We start from the raw sequence: 15,213 nt of genomic DNA, 5'->3' as shown, positions 1-15,213 counted from the left end.
GGTTAATTTTATGTGTCAATTTGACTGGGACATGGGGTGTCCAGATATTTGGTTAAATACTACTCTGAATCTGTCTGGAGGGTGTTTCCAGGAGAGACTAACATTTAAATTGGTGAACTGAGTGAAACAGATTGCCCTCCTCAAGGCAGGTGGGCTCCATCCAATCTGTTGGGGGCCTGACTAGAAGGGAAGGTGAGGTAAGGGAAAATTCACTCTGCTAGTTTTCAGTCTGGGATCTCAGTATTGTCCAGCACTCAGACTGGAACCTGTACCACCTGCTCTCCTGGTTCTCACACCGCTCACCATACCCCCTGGGTCTCCAGCTGGCAAACAGCAGACTGGAACTTCTCAGTCTCTGTAATCACACGAACCGATTTCTTAGAATAAATCTCATTTTATATAGATCTCCTATGGATTCTGTTTCTCTGAAGACCCCGACTAATAGGCTTCCTCTGCAAAAGTTAGATTTGTTTCTAACTAGAATCAGGCAGGGCAGAACTTTTCTTCCCCCAAATGAAGTAATGACTAAAAGGAGAAAAGAGGCTCAATATGCTTTCCTGAACTCATGGATATGTACAATTCTCAGCAAGTTATTTTACCTTCAGCTACCTCCACCCAGTGAAACAGGTAAATTGATTCAATGGAGACAAAGACTCTACTATGAGGTCAAACTCAAATTCAGTTACCAGAAAGCAAATGTACGGTGACTGTGGCCCAGGAATCTGCAAACTTTTTGCTGCAAAGGGCCCGTTAGTTGATATGCTTGGCTTTGCAGGCCACACCACCTTCTCTGTTACAACTACACAACTATAAAGCCACAGCTGACAACATGTAAATAAGTAGGCATGGCTCTATTTGCATGAGACTTTATTTGCAGAAATAAATGGCAGGCCAATTTCTGCCTACAGGCCTTATATTGCTGATCCTCAGGGTTGTGACTTAGAGCATAGACAGTAAACTCATATAAATCCACTAATTTTCTGCTCTACAACCATGTCCAGGTTACTTAAACTCTATTAAAAACAACAACAACAACAACAACAACAACAACAACAACCCGCTTCCTAGGTTTGTCATGAAAATATAAAGAATAATGTTACTTAATTGCTTTAAGAAAGCTTCTGAATATATAGTTAATGCTATAGAAGGTTAGTTATTATTCTTTTCAGTTTATTTAATTCAGCACTTGAAGGCTTGGGGTTTTATATACACTACCAATTTTCAAAAAAGAATATAAAATGTCCAAAAGGAAGTTACACTAAGTTTTGTAAAAGAGTTTTTGGTACAATTGTTGATGCGGTCTGGTGCCTTGGAACATGCTACTACAAATATTATTTAGTTATCCCATTTCCAGTAACATATCCTCTTTAGCAACAAAGGACATCTTATGACAGTGAAGGCTGAGAAGTTGTCTTGAGGATAAAAACAGTTTAGATAAGACTTGGGGGAAGAGAAATTTTTAACTGTTTCAGTTGCTATGCTTTCTTGTGTAACTTCTCGAGGTTTTGACATTTTATTTCCTCAATTACCCAATTCTCTCTTTTCCAGTCATTTAAACTGTTAGGAAATAACCCAGTAAAAACACAGCCATGCTCATTTCTCCTTAGATTGGTCATAAATATTTCACCAAAAATTATCTTTTCCTTCCACCACTTTGATCATTTTACACTCATCCTGAAAAAAGAAAAAAAAAAAATCCCAACCCCAAAGCAGCTTTTAATTCTTCTATATACATCATGACTAAGTGCTTCATCTTGGAGTTCACAGCTCCGTTTCTCAGGACCCTCCCTGGCTACCCCACACTCCCCCACCTAAATGATCCCCTTCACCCAGATAGGAAAGCACGTCAGTGCTTTCATCTGTGCATTCCCAGGACCTGAACTATGTCTGGAATGCCTTAGCCATCCAGTCTTGATGGGTTCCCTCCCTTCTATCATTTATGGAGCTTATCAGATCACACTTTCTTCTCAATCTTCCCCAAATAAATAGAAATGCAGAAATAGTTCCCTGCCCACCCTTACCCCAACTGTGTCTTTGGAAAACAGGAAATTTTGCCTGCAAATCCAAGATCTCATGCACTACACATTTTACACTTGTTTTGTTTTTTGTTGTGATGCTCTAATGTCTGCATTTTATATGATTTAAATGTCATTCTTCAAATGCAATCTCTATTATCAATTGCTAATTTCCATAAGATGGGTTGGGAATCTTGCTGTGCCCTGGTAGAAATCTTTCCCCTGTAGAAATAGGTCCTATAAACTCACAAGAATGAAAGACAGGAGGCACAGATTGCCCAAGAAGGTCACTGAGAATAAAAGTAAGTGAGTGTATGGTAAGCAGTATGGTCCCAAAGATGCCCACATCCTAATCCCTCAAAACTTTGAATATGTCACATAGCAAAAGACACTTTGCAAATGTCCTTAAAGTTATACCTTTAAGATTAGGGAGATTACCCTGGATTATTGGTGTGGCTCCAATCTGTGATTACACATAATCATATAGTTACATGAGCCCTTAAAAACAGAAATGTTCTCTGACTGCAGTGAGAAAGATGCAGCAGAAGAAGTTGGAGACATTCAAAGTATGAAAGGGACTCAACCTGCCATTGCTGGGAGAACAGCCACATGGAAAGCTTGAGAAAAAATGTAGGTATCTTCTAGGAACAAAGGCCAGCCCCAGTTAACAGCCAGCAAAGAAACAGGGACTTCAGTCTTAGGTCTGAAGATTTCAATACTCAAGGAACTGAATTCAACCAACAACCTACATGAGCGTAGAAGTAGATTCATTCCTGGAGCTTCCAGAAAGTTGTACAAGCTTGCCAATACCTTGATTTTGGCCTTGGGAGACTCTACAGAGACTAAGTCCATGGAACTGTGAAATAATAAATGTATTTTGCTATAAGCCACTAAGTTCTTCATAATTTGCTATGGAAGTAAGAGAAAACTTATACACAGGGCCACGCCTGAGCTTTAAAGCTTTGATTTTCCAGCTTGTGTGTTATATGCAATATAAACAGAGCACTATATAATGGCTGGTTGATGATTAAAGGTATTTATTGTGATCTAGAGGATGGCTCTCGATTCTCAAAGAATATTACCACTGAACTAGTTCTCACTGTGTATCAGCAGGCCATTCCAATACTTAATTTAGCAGTTCCCGGGAATACAGCATGTGATAGAACCAATGGATCTGATAATTCATATGGCCATGGTCTCACCAAAAGACTTCAGATAGTATTGCTGACTAAGATCCTATGAGAAGGAAAGGAAAAGTATTCCCAAAATATTCATCAATTATAATTAATTAAGATAATTTACAGCTCCTTCTAGAGTATAAGAGACCCAGTGTAATAAACTTCTGACCATGTGACTGGTTGGTTTCCTTAAGGGATGATTTTTGAGGGCTCAGTGTTTTTCTTATGTTTTTAGGTATGACATCAGCAGCCTAAGTAGGTACATCAGTCTTATTGATGGAAGCCCATGCCAGTGGGCCCACATGTAGCACTCACCCCTGTCACCAAAACTATACTGCATTGGTTAACTCATTGTACCAGTCTAACGGTGGCTAATGACAAAGGTTACCTATGTCAAATGACAGGTTATTATATCTACCTAGTTACTTAGTGCCCTCACTTGGTAGATAATCTTTTGTGGGTATTAATATGTAATATAAAGGTATTCTTACTTTCCAGATGGCATGGATCTTTCCAGAACCTAGAGGTCTAAATCTTAATTATCCTACTGGGGCTTGCCATAAAGTCCATCTGGCATTTTTTCTCACCACGGAAACTCTGAAAGCTTAGGGCCTGCTGGTCATTTAGTCCAAGTGGCAGAGCTACTTGTAACACTGCCTAGACTTGCTACAGATCCTTTTCTGCTATGGTCCCCTCCCAAAGCTGTTTGCCTTTCTTGTCACATGATAAATGTACTAAAGTAACATTCTCAAGTGTGGAATATGCTGCTTCAAAAACCCAGAAAAGCCTTATAAAGCATTGTGCTTCCTTCTTATTTGTGGAAATATAAGATGTAGTTTTTGTCCTCCATTTTGGTGAAGATGTCTTGGCATGTCCTTAATCATTGAACTCCTAAAAATCTTACTGCTATTGTTGATTCCATAATATTCTCCTAATAGGAGTTTATCTCCTATCTGTTGGAGCATGTGTCTCACCAAAGCCTCCAACGTACTCACTATTCTTGCTCATCTATTGCTATCAATGTGACATCATCATTATAATGGACAACCATGATGTTCTGAAGAATGTTTAGACAGTGCATGTCACTTTGGACTATATATGACAAAGGAGATAATTAATATACTCCTGGGGTAAGATTATAAATACATGCTGTGGTAGGCATGAAGAGATACACTAAATAGGGATTACAGTTGCTTTGAATACTACAAGCCATTGGAAACTTCTAGCACTGTTCCTTTCATCTATTACTACCTTTTGTGTGCCCTACATAGAAACATCAGCCCTCAGTGGAGAGTGTAGCAAAAGATAATGTCTGAGGCTGTTGTAATTAGGGGTTAAAACCAAGAGATGATAAAGTCTTATGCTTTCCCATACCTTGATGGGATAGTATTGTCTTGTATCTGGTCTTGAGCTTTGTAGATCCAGATTGGTCTCTAAGAAACCAAGCTGTGCTAATAAAACAAAACAACACAAAACAACACAGGGACACTTCATCTGGTATAGTAAAGCTGAAAGAATTGTGTTCTACTATGAAATTTATATGTCCAGCTCCTACGTTTATTATAGATTTATTCCAACTTATTAATCCATTTAATACTGAAGTAGTACTGGCTAAGCAACACTGACAAATTTTACCAATCAGCTCCTCTTTCCAGTATTCCTTATCAGACACCAAAACCTTCTGCCATTGTTCCATCTCATGTTATAATTTCTAGAATTACAGTTTAGAAATAGAAACATTTCTAATTAGCTTCTTATTAGATGTTTCAAGAGAAATGATGCCAATTATCAGAAAGAGAACTCAACATTACATTATATCTTAAGCTGGTTTGCTACTCAGAAGGTCTCTGCAAATGGTGAATTCTTCCTACCTTTCATTGTGAAATAGAAATTTTGGAGATTCCCTCTAAATTTCTGGGTGTAGGATTGTGTTCAGAGGAGAACCTTTATAACCTGAGCCTTATTCTTTGGCTATCTTCTTTTTTAATGTGTCATGGGTATAAGGAGTAGGGCTCTATTGCTCCACTAGCACCCTAAGGCCTTCCTTGGGGTGTAGTCTGCATAGGAGGATGGAAAGCAAGGAGATAGTTTCTTCTTCAAAAAGAAATGGAGGCCTGCACTTCCAGGATGAAAGGAAGCACCAGAAGAAGCTAAATAGGAATGGATGTCCACAGGAGGTGTTAGGGCTCCATTTTCAGTTTGTTTATATAATTTATCACAGAGGCTTTAGTAGCTGAGTCAATGAGTCATTGTAAAAACATTGAGTTTAAAATTTTACATTTTTACATTGAGTCAATGTAAAAACAAAAATGAGTTGGCATATAGGTGAAAGCAAAGCAGTGTATTTTACAGGAAAACATCTAAAAAAGAATAATAGTTAATCCCTAGGGAGTGCTGTCTAATTGACAAAGACTTAAACAATGTTTTTCCTGAATTTTCTCATGGAATCCTCACAACTCTATAAAATAAATTCTAGAATTTCCACTTAGCGAACAAAGAAACTGAAACAAGAGATGTAACAAGTTTGTGTTATACAAGGTACAATGCAATGGGATTCAACAAAGGCTGACTATGATCATAATCTGTATTAGGATAACACATGCAGAGCTAAAGCTCTTGCACTCCCAGAAATATTCATAGCAGTTTATTGCTCTTCATCAAATAAGACATTAAAAAGAAAAACAAACTATTTCATCTAAACCTAAGGCAGTAGTATACCTACACTTGGATGGTATGTGCAGATCTGTCCCCTGTCTGCCCCATTATTTACTTAATTAAATATAAACTCAATCTGAACTTCAAGTCCCTGCCAAACCTTCAATCTGCTGGCATAACTATGTTTTTTTGTTTTCTGTATTAGTTTCCCACTATTGACTGGTCAGGGATTACAGTTTATCCCTCTGTACTCTACTGAAGCGCTTAGAACAATGTCATTATTTTCAAAAAAAAAAAAGAACAATGTCATTATCCATTCATCATGTAATATTTATTGACGACCTACTAAAGATCAGACTGTATAGACAATGACTAAATAAGACAAGATTCCCAAAGGATTTCAGATGAACCACATGAGTAGAGTCCTTAAGGAGGAGTGGGAGTCCCTAAGGAAAGAAGTAAAAGGTGTATGGTGAGGTTAGCAACATAAACAGCATGAATGATATATACAGCAGCATAGCAGTTGGGAATGTTTGGAGACTGTAGTGGGTCTGGTATGCCTGGATCAGTGATTCACAGTCAGGAATGCTCATTAGATTCATCTATGAAATTTTTCAAGTTATGTCCAGACCACAGCACTAGAAATACTAAATGAGTAGGCATACCAATCAGTATCCCAACAGAAAAGGATTAGCAAAATAAAATGGTGTCATTTAAAAAGAAATTAATATAGGTACTCTTTCCTGAGGTGTGGGCAAGTTTACACCAACAAGGAGGAAATAATACAGTACGCCAGCATCTTAGGACTATATGAGAGGAAAGAGGACCCTAAAGGGGAAAAGGAAGAGTTTTTACCAGAACCCAGATTAGTTAGCTGTATAGAAGGGGCTGCCTAAGCAATGTCCACAATAGCCAAACTGTGGAAGGAGCCTCGGTGTCCATCGAAAGATGAATGGATCAAGAAGCTGTGGTCTATGTATATAATGGAATATTAGCCATTAGAAACGACAAATACTCACCATTTGCTTCGACGTGGATGGAACTGGAGGGTATTATGCTGAGTGAAATAAGTCAATCAGAGAAGGACAAACATTATATGGTCTCATTCATTTGGGGAATATAAAAAATAGTGAAAGGGAATAAAGGGGAAAAGAGAGAAAATGAGTGGGAAATATCAGTGAGGGTGACAGCACATGAGAGACTCTTAACTCTGGGAAATGAAAAAGGGATAGTGGAAAGGGAGGTGGGCAGGGGGATGGGGTGACTGGGTGATGGGCACTGAGGGAGCACTTGACAGGATGGGCACTGGGTGTTATGCTGTATGTTGGCAAGTCGAACTCCAATAAAAAATATATATATACGAAAAAGGGGGGGGGCTGCCTAATCTACAGCAAATGGCTTTAGTCAATGCAGAGTAACATTACAGGGAGAGAGACTGAGAGATAATGACCAAATCTCACTCTCTTCCTTGTTTTTCCAGCTATTCATTGAGAAAATCCAGCCAGAAGCTGGAGGTCCAGGAAATGTTTTATAATCCATTAAATATCAACTTCCCAGGGTTCAGAGCATTGTGGGGAAAGGTGGACAGTGGATCTGTATGAGGATAAGGAAGTTTTTTGTTTTGTTTTGTTTTGTTTTGTTTCTTTGAGAGAGAGAAAGAGAGAGATAGCATAGCACATGCATGTGTGTGTGTACCCACAAGTGTCTGAGAAGGGCAGACGCAGAGGAGAAAATCTTAAGCATGTTCTATGCCAAGTGATCTCACAACCCTGAAATCATGACCTGAGCTGAAATCAAGTCCAATGCTTAACCAACTGAGTCACCCAGGCACTCTCAATAAGAAAGATCTTTAATACAGGTGTGGGAAAGACTCTGGGCATATGCGTTTTGAAATAACTCCTAGGTGATAGTCCACTTTTATGACACCATGGCTAATTGACTCTGTCATTCATTTATTCATTCAAGAAATATAATTGGAATGCCTACCATTTGTATGGTCCAATACTGGTTTCCAAGGAAACAAGTTGAATAAAACAGATAAAACTCTTTTTTTAAATCATTCCATAATTCCCTGGGGATATGGCCATTGCACACCCCTAGGTATTACATAAGTATGTTTCTATCATTGTACCCGCACAACTGATATTTGCTTCCAGGCTGCCACAAATCACAGTGCCATCATGCCTCTACACCATGTTCTTCGATGTGAGCCACTGTCACCAATGACTCTACCACCATCACACTATCACTCCAGACAACCCCAACTCAAAATGGACAAAGAACCTCTCTTCCTCTATTGTTACACTCTTTTAGAAAAGACTCATAGCAATACTACTTAGAATTCAAGTTGTTAAAGTTATTTAAGTAGGCTCCATGCCCAGCACAGAGCCCAACTCGGGCTTGAACTCAGGACTCTGAGATCAAAATCTGAGCTGAGATCAAGAGTCAGACACTTAACCAACTGAGCCACCCAGGTATCCCAACTTCTTTTAACTTTTTAAAGTAGGTTTCCTTCCATCAGAACATACCTTTGTTATTAGGATGGCAAGATGATGTGAAGTTCAAGTAACAGCCATAACACTATAGCTGAAACTATCATTGATTCTATGCCTGACCCTAGTTATATATGCCAATCCCTCTTTCTCCAGGCTAAATTTTCTACCAGGTACCAAATCACAATTTATTTTCCCTGGAAATAATTTAAATGTAGTAATTCAGTTAATAAAACATACACATCATAAAAAGATAAGGAGGGGCATCTGGGGAGCTTAGTCAGTTAAGCGACCGACTCTTGGTTTCAGCTCAAGTTGTGATCTCAGAATGATAAGATTGGGCCCTGTATTGAGCCCCCATGTCAGGCTCTGCACCCAGTACAGAGTCTGCTTAAAACTCTCTCTCCTGCTCCTTCTGTCCCTTCCCCTCATGCTTGCCCTCTCTCTCAAGTAAATAAATAAATCTTTAAAAAAAAAAAAAAAAAAGAGAGGGAGAGAGGCAGATAAGGAGAGGGCAAAAATCGTCCCTGGCTTCAGCTGGGATACCAGGTGACTTATACCATACTAGGTAATTTGACTTTATCTCACAGAGAGTGAGGAGCCATAAGCTAGGGTCAGAGAGAAAGATCTTCCAGAGAAATGTATAACCATTCATGTTCTACCATTTAGTGATTGAATAAATTGCCTCCGGGGAAATGTGGACACTGACTATACAGTGATGTAAACCAAAACCAAACCAAAACAAACACCTAAAATTACTAACCCTACTTCCCCCCAGGAGAAATGTAAAAATCATCAATTTTGGTGATGGTTAGGGTACCTCAGGCTTATGAAGGGGAATTTGTCCAAGGGACTCCCAAGTTCAAGGTTTAAGTTAGGGAAGCAACCATACCTTGATTCTCTTTCAGTAAGTACTAAACTGGAGTAGAGTTCCAGACCTTAATGGGATCAATGGGATGTTTACCCTGGAAGAACATAAAAACCTAGTGAGGGAGGATGTTGGGAGAAAATCTTTGAAGCAAGCATTATCAATCAACAGGCCTGAGATACAAGTAGCAGGTTGGAACAATAGGACGAACAATGGTGAGTTAAAACGATGAAATCTTTTGAATATACTGAGATTACTCTGCTTCAAGTTTGTGTTTATGAATTCTAACCAAAAACTGTTATTCCTTGCCACTGGATGGGCCTTCAGTTTTAAACTAGCATGTCAATCCTAAGACATCACAATGGCAATTCTTTCCAATTGTGATCACACAGAATCTCTTAGTATATATTCATGTGTATCTAATGTTCACATCCTATTATTCACTCAAGGCCTGGCTTGTCTTTTAAAAATTCTATTGTCTGTGTATTTTCTTACGTGTTTTTACATGCAAAAATCTCCCAGAAAGAAGTGTCTCCATGTGCCGTGTATCTAGTTTACTGACAATTGTAATCAAGAGTTTAGTAAGTGAATTGTGATGGAAGATGAAGACAGGGCTCCCAAGGCCATTCATTTGGCTATTTTGGAGATTCCTACTTGTCCTAGACCTGCAGCAATAGACGTTCTTTGTTTACCTCGACTCATTTGTATCAGTAATAGTCTGTAATAGATGTTCCCAGAGTCTCACAATCAGTACTTTTTTCTGTTAGTTTTCAGATTAGTTTAACACATATTCCGGTCCCCAAAATATTGGCACATAAAATTCTGATAAGCAGTTTATGATTCTAAGGTTTTTTTGGAGATGTTTTATTTCCCTCAATAATATTGGTCACACACGAATGCCTAGAGTTACAAGTTTTTATCTTTTGCAATTTGGTGATTCTCAGAGTCTATTATCAAAGGCTGTGAGATTAGAATGTTTTTCTAAAGCGTATCAAGGAAATAAATCAAAATTCCTTTTTCAGTTAAAATGACAGCCAGAAGCATTTCCAAGGAGTTTAATCCATAATACTAACTGCCTTTTGGTTGAAATGAAAAAGCTAAATGAAAAATAATTGATCATCGTATTTGCTTTTGCAAGTGTAGGGGCCCAGGGCAGGCTGCCCCCAAAATGTGCCACTTTGGCATCAAGATTATTTTGTGTTAAAAGTAACAAATACCCAGCAGATGCAGGAAAGGCGCTCCGCCTTCCCCTTAACTGCCTAAATTTACATAGAAAAGGAGAGCCTGCAACAGGAAGAGAAGTATTAACGAAGCCCCCCCCTTTGCCAAAGGAACTCGTCTGCATAATGGAGCAATCCCAAACATCTCTTTTCACCTCCTTGCTGTCTTCCTCTCCTCTGTATCCTCAGACCCTACCCCTCTCCTTAGCTCATAAGCTTCATGTTGCCGGCCTGTCTTTGGAATTTCCATATCTGTGTGGATTCCCCGTACATATGCCTCTTAAATTTGATTTTTTTCTGTTCATCTGTCTCACGTCAAGTTGATTCTAAGTCCAGCTAGAAGGACAGGGCAGAGGAAGGTCTTCCTCTTTGACACAAGGATTATAAACTTTTCACCGACACATTTATTTATCAGCACTTTCATAAGCAGCATGAAAAGTATTTTGCAACTGAAATTTTATCAAAGAAGTTTATCAACAAAGGCAAAAAGATTTAACAACTGAGGTTTAGTTTACTTAAAAAACCAAGCAAAAGTTGCTCCTACGTTCTGTTTTCCATTCTTGTTTCTCCCCCCACCCCCCGCCCCTTTAAAAAATTTTTATTTTCTTCCTCGCCAGTGGCTCATAATAACAGCTTTGTCTGGCCTCTGAATTCTTCATTGTCATTTAATGCCAGCTGGAGTCTTGAGGAGCCCTGGCTTCACTTCTAGCTTTTAACTTCTCCAGACTGTAGGTCATTAATTGTTCAGCAAAAGGAGCTGAAGATCAGATAAAGTTGCTTAACCCCTCCCAGGCCAATGGCCCTTGTAGCCCACAAGCTCCTCTTTGAAAGGCCTTCTGCTCCCCTCAGAACTATTACAGGATCAGTTCTGCAGGGTTTCCAACAGCACCTTTTGGTGAACTCAATCTTCCTTCACTAGGGCATTAAAAGGGTTAAAGGAACATTACAATCACAATTTATTTGGCCTTTACCCTTTCTGTCAGTTGTGCTCTGGTTTGGATGTATATGGTCTCTCTCTTTGCTTTCCCTCTCTGAGCTTCACTTTTATGGTTAATGGATCTATTAAAGAGGAGGGTGAGCAAAGAGGAGGGTATTACACAGTTAGGCTGTAATTTAATATAGTTCTTTTGTCTAGTTAATTAATTAACTCATTAACTGCCTCATTCTCCCAAATTATTCATGGTGGCTTATAAGAATATAGGCTATGGAAAATAGCAGTAGAGTGTGTGTGTGTGTGTGTGTGTGTGTGTGTATGTAATACACACTACTGGGAAAAAAAAGTATAAATATGCAATGAATACTATAGAAAGTAGGAGACAGAAATATATATATTTATATATGGAACTTTGTGTAATTAATTAACATATGAATAATGTGAATAGATAATACAATATTAATTATATAACTGGTTATATAAAACATTTACATAGATATATAATTAAGGACATATTACATGGAAAGAACATAAGTATAACAGAACTCATATAAAACCTACTTTCTTTTTTTAATAATAAATTTATTTTTTATTGGTGTTCAATTTACCAACATACAGAATAACACCCAGTGCTCATCCCGTCTAGTGCCCGCCTCAGTGCCCATCACCCATTCACCCCCACCCCCCGCCCCAAAACCTACTTTCATATGAGAAATTGAAAATCAAGTATCTGTTTTATCTCAAGTAGATTTTGATAGTGCATTAGTGTTACTTCTTGAACAAAATACTTAGGCAAACCTATCCTGGGCAATGGACAGACAAAGCTGTCAGGTCCTTTGCCCCAGTTTCTCCTCACCTACTCACATTTAATTTCCTTAATGGTCTACTTTTTTAACAAAGTTAAAGGACTTTGCAAAGATAAGGGTACATTAGAGCCCATTAACACCATTAGGGCAAGTGTCTTAAGGAAAACCTGTTAAATATAACAAAAATGCTGAATTTCTATTCTCTTAGGCATATATATATTTTTTTCATTTAGCTCTTAGGACTACAGCCAGGTGGGGTACATTTCAAAGTACCTTAACACCATTTATATTTTACTTGTAGGATACCATGACCACAGATAAACCTCGGGAAGACAGAACCATTTAGTTAAACCTTGCATTGGACCACGTGACATAAACTGCACACAGACAGTTTCCAGCTGGGAAAACACTTAACTTCCATTTACAACTGTAAACTGTGATCCTGTCTCTAAAGGTCTCACTGGACCCTCAGCCCTATGCTTGGTGGGTTACCTACATGAAGACTACAGGAGATGACACCTTTCCTTTTCTTTCTAGAAAATGTCATGAAATCTAAATAGTTTTGTTGAAGAGTCACAAGACTATTGTCATAAGGTCTTAATTATAATATAATAAAAGAGGAAAAAAATGGTGAAATCAAGAGAACTACTGTAGTGAAACTCCTACTTCTATTTACTGCCACTTCCCTACTTGTTAAAAACCACAGACTGAAAAGTTTTATTTTGACCTCTAAGAAGAGGCCTATAAAATTACTATCTCATGTTTATGAGAATCAGATGCTAGAGAATAAGAAAGACAATTTTAAGAAGAAAAAGGAGGATTTTATTCTCCACTGCCAGAAAGGAAAAAAAAAAAAAAAAAGCTCATGTGACCATTTAAGTACCTCCTTGAATAAATAAGAGCCTGCCCAGATTTATTTGAACTCAATACCTGACATTGTGTCTTTTGTTGTTTGCTTAAGTTGTTCTTGTATTCTAACTTTTTTTATTGGTTTTAGCTATAAATTTCTCAGCTATAAATTTCTTATTAATCATTCATAACACTTAGAGTTTACAGTAGTTGCTTATGACCATTCTCCAGAGGTTACTTGTGAAAGATGAGGCTTATGTGCAGAAGAAATTTCCATGTGACCATCGTTAACTTTTAGATATAGCATTATTCTTTGTATACTATACCCCTCAAAAAAATATCAAATACAAATTAAGGAAAGTAAGAGAGGGATAGCCTTGCATATAACCTGCTGTCTTCAATGTAAATCATTTACAAATTTTATTTCTCTCACTTGTAAGACATGCCCAAGGCAGTAAGTAAATCCACCATATCATGACAGGACTGATTAGGACTGTAGACTAGTATGAAGCAGGGCTGTGTCTGAGAGCCACCTGTGCCATTTACTAGCTGTGGGACCTTGGGAATTTTTAACTTCTCCTGTTTTTTAGTCTTTAAACTGGGAAAAAGAATAGTGCATACATGAAAAGATTCTTGAGAAGACCAAAAGATATAACACACATAACATGTTAAGCACAGTCTCTGGCACATATGAATATTAAGATACTTTGGTTTAGAGAAGTCCTAGCATTAAAAAATCTCAGTTCAAAACCATTAATTCAGGCATTGAAAAGCTTCCATAGACACACCTTTCTATCATAACCAATTTTAAAACCGGACAAAACATATTAAACTCCTATTTTCAGAAATTGGACAACAGGTGGCACAGGACTGTTCTTTGAGAGAGTGGGAATAAATGAGGTGAATCCTATGATTGCACCAGATTTTTACTTAGAGATATTTTCCAGACTGTAGCAAAAGGAAGGAAACTGAGTAGAGGATGATGAGTTAAGACAGTTTTGAGTTAGGTGTCAAAGTGACTGGAATTTGTATGTCCTATTACTCAGGAGGAGGGGGTTATTCAAAGAAAGAGCTCCACAGTTCCCTAAGATGTTCACCTGACTCTGGCTGATTGCCAATATGCACATGCTTAGGGAAAAATTGTATAATGCTGGACAAAGAACAACATCTGGTGAAAGACTATTACCCAAAAAATATGTAATCCAAACAATTCCCAAAGCTCACACAAGCCCAGGAACCAATCACATTTTCTCCATCCAGAGTGGAGAGACCAGATGGATAACATAGGACATTCTGTAGACTCCTCACGAAATCAAACCATAGTAATGGGACAAATTAGACCTAGAGTAACAAAAATTCTAGAACTGCCCTAGCCTCAAAATAATCAAACTGATCTTCTAGTAACTTAACTCTCTGTTCCAACATATTAAAAGATTTTTTAAAGATATTCAACGAAATCTAGTACTCAAAAATGTATAATTATAATATTCAGCATGAATCAAAAATTAGTTGGCATCTGAGGAAGCAACAAGATATGATTCATAACTAGGGGAAAAATTAGAAATAGATATAGAAATGTTAGAGATTATAGAATGAGCAGGCAAATGTTACAAATGCAACTATAAATGCACTTAAAGTTTTTTTTTAAATGAGCTTGATGAGAACAGAACCTGGTAGAACAAATGAAACCTCAAAAAATGAAAAATAAATACTAACCTTATTAAAAATAATTTTAAAAAACCTTTATTGGGTGAAATTCATAGCAGGACGCCTGGGTGGCTCAGCAGTTAAGCATCTGCCTTTGGCTCAGGGCGTGATCCTGGAGTCCTCTGATGGAGTCCCACATAGAGCTCCCTGCATGGAGCCTGTTTCTCCCTCTGCCTGTGTCTCTGCCTCTCTCTGTGTGTGTCTCTCATGAATAAATAAATAAAATCTTTTAAAAAAAGAAAAAGAAAAAGATCACTGTGTTTATAATCACAGCAATAAAGCTATTTAAGAAAAGAAAAAATAAATTGACCCCTCCTTCCTCCAAAGAAAACCCAGTATCTTAGTGCCTTTTGGAGCAATATCAAGCAATCTAAGATATATGCAATTAGATTCCCAATAGAGAAGAAAACTGGAGGGATGGGAAAAAAAAATAGATGAAATCATGGGTGAAAATGTTCATAATTTGATAAAAGTTATAATCCTACAGTT

Source organism: Canis lupus, chromosome 28, assembly GCF_048164855.1.
Source record: "Canis lupus baileyi chromosome 28, mCanLup2.hap1, whole genome shotgun sequence".
Lineage (NCBI taxonomy): Eukaryota > Metazoa > Chordata > Mammalia > Carnivora > Canidae > Canis > Canis lupus.
This window is presented reverse-complemented; position numbering follows the sequence as displayed.